Here is a 6000-nt window from a genome sequence, read left to right on the forward strand (position 1 = left end):
AGGGCCACTACTGACATTGGCGGCACAGGTATAAATACATGTATCCACCCGTTTAAAATATCTTATTCCCTAAAAAAAAAATTATTTTAGTAGGTTCTGCCAATGACAAGTTTTTATTTTAAATAGTGTTTTTTGGTGCCACCGTTGCTCTTGGTGGCACTAGTCAAAAAAAGAATATTTAAAAATATTTGATTTTTTTTTGCTATTGTTGTCATTGGCGGTACCAGTTAATTTAATAAAAAAATTCAAACCTAAAACTTAAAACTACACCGTTTATGGTTGTTTAAAACCTTAAAAATTCAATATAGCTTCAATTAAAAAGAAAAGAGCAAAGTTGAAGAGAAGAGTAGAAGGGAAGCAGAAATAATGAATGAAGAATAGAGGTTCCGAGTGAAAGGCATGTTGAATGCTGTAACTTTTCTGAAACTTGAACAAATTTGATCTTCCATAAAACAATTAAAAAAGTGAAAAAAAAAGCTTGGAACAAAAAAGAAGAAGGGAAAACTGTTGGAACCAGGGAGAAGAAAGAGGGGATGAATGCAATAAAGAAAGAAGAGTAAAATGGAAAGGTAAAGAGGAAAGAAGTTAAAGCAAATGGAAGGAAAAAGGATGCACCTTGGGAATGAAAGAAAATGGAGAAGTAAATGCATTAATTAATTGTCAAATGATATCAACTTTCATTTTTTATATTAATTAATTGCTACTTAGTTTCTTTTCTTTGTTTCACTCGATCAATGATTCACTTTGTCATTGTTGCATCTAGTGCAAAGCCTATCTCTTTTGAGGCTCAGGTTCTTTTTTTTTTTCATTTCAACCTCACCTTTTTATTTAAAATAAAAATTAGAGAGGTGTCGGCAAAGGTAACGACGACACCAAATTTTTTTTACTTATCTCATCATATTTTCTGACACAAGTTTATAAAAAATAAAAAATAGGTGCCGCCAATGACAACAGCGAAACCTACAAAAATATTATTTTTTTCTTACAAAATATCACTATTTTTAAGTGATTGTACAAATATACATATTGATGTCGCAAATGCCAACATCAGCACCCAAAAAAATTAGTTTTTATTAAACTAACCAATGATTAGTCAATTATAAAAGGTGGTGCCGTCAATGACAACGACGACGCTAAAGTTCATTGTTCAAAATAAATCATTTTTATACAAGATTTTGTAAATAAGTTATTTTCGTAATTAATAAAATATTTTGGGTCATTTTGAAAAATAAGCCTAGTTGTTTGGTGTCTAATGGCATGAGTTTCAGTCGTTAACAGTGTATCGTTCTTGAATACGACTCGACATTTCTTGGAGCTGAGTATGGTAAACACTGAATCAATTGTCACCTGTCATAAATCAGCTCGTTTGTCAGGTTCAAATCATTCATATGTTTTCAACTCTTCGAACTCTACTAAACATATGTTTTCAACTTTGGCTGTGATTAAACTGTATTTTTATTGCAATACATGATTGCTTTTTGTTTAGTTAAAATTAAAATAAAGTTTAAAAAAAAGTCTTATATTTATATATTTTTAATTAGGGTAATAAATTTGATATTTAAAAATTATTTTTTTAAAAAAATTACCTTTATAGTTTTACAAAAATATTTTCAGCAGAAGGTTTTTTTTATTGATTTTTAATTTTATTTTTTAAAATCATTTTTAACTAAACACATTTTTTTTCATCACCTTTATTTCTTGAAATTTAAGGGAGATTAATTTTTTTTATATAATTTAAGGGTGAATATAGTTAAAATTTTGTTTTATTGTATAGATTAGATTAAATTAATCTTTCTAATATTATGTTTGTCAATTTAATTCTTGTATTAATAAAAAAAGAATCAAATAAGGTTAATTTTTAGCGGAGTTAACATTTTTTTGTTTAAAAAATATCATTTATCGTTTAATAGAGTAAGTTACTGAAGGTTTGATTGGATAGTACAAAGTAATTGGATGAAAATGTAATTACTGAAGTGGTAATTATACTCTTATAATTACAAAGAATTGTAATTCCTTAATATATTTGGTTGATAAAATGTAATTATATATTAATTTCTTATGTCATATTTAGTAGTATAAACTGTACTACACAATTACATAATTTATATATTAAAAAATATTGATTATTATAAAAAATTATTAATATGATAAAAGAATTTCTAAATGAGTAACAAAAATTAAAATCAAACCATCATATGCAATATATTAGTCTAAGAAAGTAATAGATAATATGATTACATCATATTCCAATTTATCTAAGTGCTCAGCATTTCATATTTGTTAGGTTATTTCCTCTTTAACGTTTAATATATACTCTTTACTGTTATTTATTGGTTTTTGACCAAGTTCATCATTTGAATTTGTATCGTAAAGATTATCAAAATCTCCTTCTTCCACAAAGTATGAATCATTCAATCCTACTTACGAGTAAAGTTATAAAGTAAGCAACATGCTAGTACAATCTATTATTATTATTATTATTATACTAAGGTGATATTGTTAATATGATAAATTTTTTTTTAAAACAAAAAATATTCTCTTAATCATGTTTTAAAACATTGAATGTCTCAAATTAAAAAGCTTGCGAGCTATCTCTGGTGATTGTATTTGGCTTCATTTTCTTAAATGGTATAATACCACATGTTATGGTGCAAGAAACTTTTTGCATTTGAATAATTAGCATCTACTACATAATATTTGGGTTCACGGTTCAAAAAGTCTATAGCCTTGATTATAAAAACTCATATAAACTCATTTTAGAAAAAAAGACTTATGCTAAGTTATAACCCTTTTTATAATACATAAATTAGGTTTAAAATAATATAAAATTTTGTAATATATAACCTTCATAAAAGAGGTTTTATAAAGTGTCTAATAATTTTTTGAAGTGTCTAATAACTTTCATTACACTCCTTATAAATAATATATATTTTTCATAAATTTAGAAAGTTATTCTTTTATAAATAAGTTATGGAAAAAATATATAATATTTTTTTATAAATAATGATAATTATTTTTTTATAATACATAGCATTTGCGCAAAAATAAGTTATGTTCATATTTTTTGGCAATAATTTTTTTATAAATGAGTATATTATAACACTTTTATAATATGTAAATCATTTTTTATAATATACTTTTTGACCATAATTTTAGAATTTGTTTAAAAATGAAATAATATAATTTTTTGTTATAACTTTATTAAATACACATAAATTATTTTTATAATTTATTTTTTAGGATTTATAATATAACTTTAAAAGTTTATAATATAAATTTTATAACTTAAATTGTATAAAAAATCTTTCTAAAAGCTAAATCATGTATGAGTGTTTGGAAAGTCATAGGGTAATTGGATTGGGGTGTAATTACCCACATAATTACTCCAATTTTCAACCCCATAAGAATTGGAAAGTGTAATTGGGGTGCTTCAATTACACCCAATTCAATGAGACCTATTGATTTGCCGCAATTCGTTGTAGCAAATTAAATCCCTTTTTGTACTTAATGAGCTCATAAGAAAGCAATTTAGTTATGTTTTTACTTAATTTTCATCATTAGCACTTAGATAATAAAATGAGCAATTTAGGCATTTTATATGACATTGTGGGCTAAAGTAGGCCTAAAGGTAGACTAATATGACAAGCGAATGTGCAAGACATCGCTTTAGGGAAAAAATACAGTGGACTACTCCCGATGTTGCAACACGGAGTTGGGATGTCGCAACAAAACAAGTAGAATACATAAGGAGCAATTTGTCGAGGATGTTGCGACACAAACCATAGGGTGTCGTGACACAACCCTGAAGACACGCCCAAAGAAGCAATCTAGCATCAGTGTCGCGACACAAGCTTGAGGGTGTCGCGACACCTATGCGATGTGACCACTTAATGAAGCAAGTGTGTTTTCATTTGTACAACATACTTTAATGAAGATTAGCCAATCATTTTAAGTCAACAAGAGGCTGTTAACCTAGGCCTATAAATACTATTGTTCAGAACTATTTAGTGGGCTTTTGCCTCCCTTTTAATTTCATTTTCATTCTTAGTTTTTATGTCTTTACTTTTAGTTTTTATTTCTATTCTTGTTTTGTTCTTTGAGAGATCCGAATTGTGGATTCATTAGACTTTGTCAAGAATTACGCTTCAAGTTTCAATATATATTCAAAATCTTTCTAATCTCTTTATTTGATTTTGCAAATGTTTCGGTTCCAATTCAAATCTATAATGTTCATTAGATCCATGAGTAGCTAATCCCTTAGGAATATTAATGTGTGGATGTGGGAATAGTTGATGACTATGTAGGATTTCTTAGTGGATTAATTGGTTGGCAAATGAAGAACTTAAACCCTAGGATCGACAACCCCAGGAAGTCATGTAGGTAGATATGAATCCCAAATCGATATGGTCTACCATGAAAACCTTACCCTGACCTGGTCTGACCTGTGACATCGAGAGATAAATAGTATTTGTCGACTCATTAGGTTAGTGGAAGGCCGAGAGACCTTGCTAGGTTAATGACTAGCTGATTAGATAGAACCCGCAATATGAGTTAACTATGAACACTGAAACGAGTTAGTCTTCTGCCTTTAGATCTGATAATATTTACAATTTGTTTGTGTCTATATTTTATTCTTTCTCTAAATTTCCTTTTTATCATCATTTTGTGAATTATCGTAACATAAATTGGTTAGAGTACTAGTTAGACTTGTTAGCATAGAAATTAATATTAGTGTAATCAAGCCTTCTTTGGGTATGATCATTGGAGTACTTTTTGTGCTTCGTCGTACAAATTATATTACAACCTAACTCGTATACTTGTGGACACCGCCTTATTTCATATATTTAGTTGCAGCATTCCCTCACCCGAAATTGGCACATGAGCACTCGAAACCGCCTTTCTTCTTGTCCCACCAGTGTTTAAAAACAAACCTCCGCTATTATTATACTTTCTACCACGAAAACGTCGATGGGATGTACTTAGGTGCAGAAGCCATGATTGGTATAGTGAGGCTAGCTTTCCCTCTTGACCTAGGCTTAGGCTGGTATAGAAGAGTGGGAACAGTCTCCAGGGTATGTGTGATATTGGTATTTGAATACACAGTTATCAAGAAGTCAAGACAGCAAGAGTCGGATGCGCCAGAATGAATATATGCGGCCAATTACTTCTTACTGATATCCAAAGATTCCCTTTAACATGATGGTTTTAAATGATGGTTTATTACAGGTTCTGGTGGCATGAATAGGATGAGCATACGAATGAGCCGGAACATGGATAACGTAGTGGTTCGAGCTGGCATGTATAGGAGTTTTGGTCATTTTAGTATAGTTTGGTAATGGATTTAGCCATTTGAGTTGGCTTGTAATTGATGAATGGTTTGTTATGTTTTTGGCCATATGATTTGGCTTATTTTGGTTGATTTGGTTGCGTATAATATATATATATATATATGCAAATGGCTTTGTTAAGCATTTGGTAATGGTTATGTAAATACTTGTGGTGTATGGTTGTTTGTGAATTGGTAATTTGAGTACCATATAGTTGATATTTGAGAATTGGCATGCTTGTGGTTTTAGGTAAAATGATGCTTAAATGGAAGTTATCATTTAGGTGATTTAAGAATGTAAAATTGGCATGAATTGAATGGTATTTTGTGGTACATATGTGCCTTGTTGTTGTTGGTGTTGAAATGGTATGACATAGGCTTGATTGAGATTGGTTTGATTATCTATTTATGTTGTGTTATGTGTCAATTGGTTTGGTGTAGGTGTGTGCTATTTGATTGAGCAAAATGGCTTTGGTAAATAGCCTATTTTTGTCTACACGGGCATAGACATGGACGTGTGTCTCAACTGTGTGTGACACACAGTCCAGTGAGACGGCCCTGTGTCCCCTAGTGTGTAATTAGAAATCAAGTCAGTATGCATTACACGGTCTAACACACGGGCGTGTGACTTGGCCATGTGGCATAAGTCAGTATACCCTACAGGATTGGGACGG

The sequence above is a fragment of the Gossypium hirsutum genome, chromosome A01 (assembly GCF_007990345.1).
Source record: "Gossypium hirsutum isolate 1008001.06 chromosome A01, Gossypium_hirsutum_v2.1, whole genome shotgun sequence".
Lineage (NCBI taxonomy): Eukaryota > Viridiplantae > Streptophyta > Magnoliopsida > Malvales > Malvaceae > Gossypium > Gossypium hirsutum.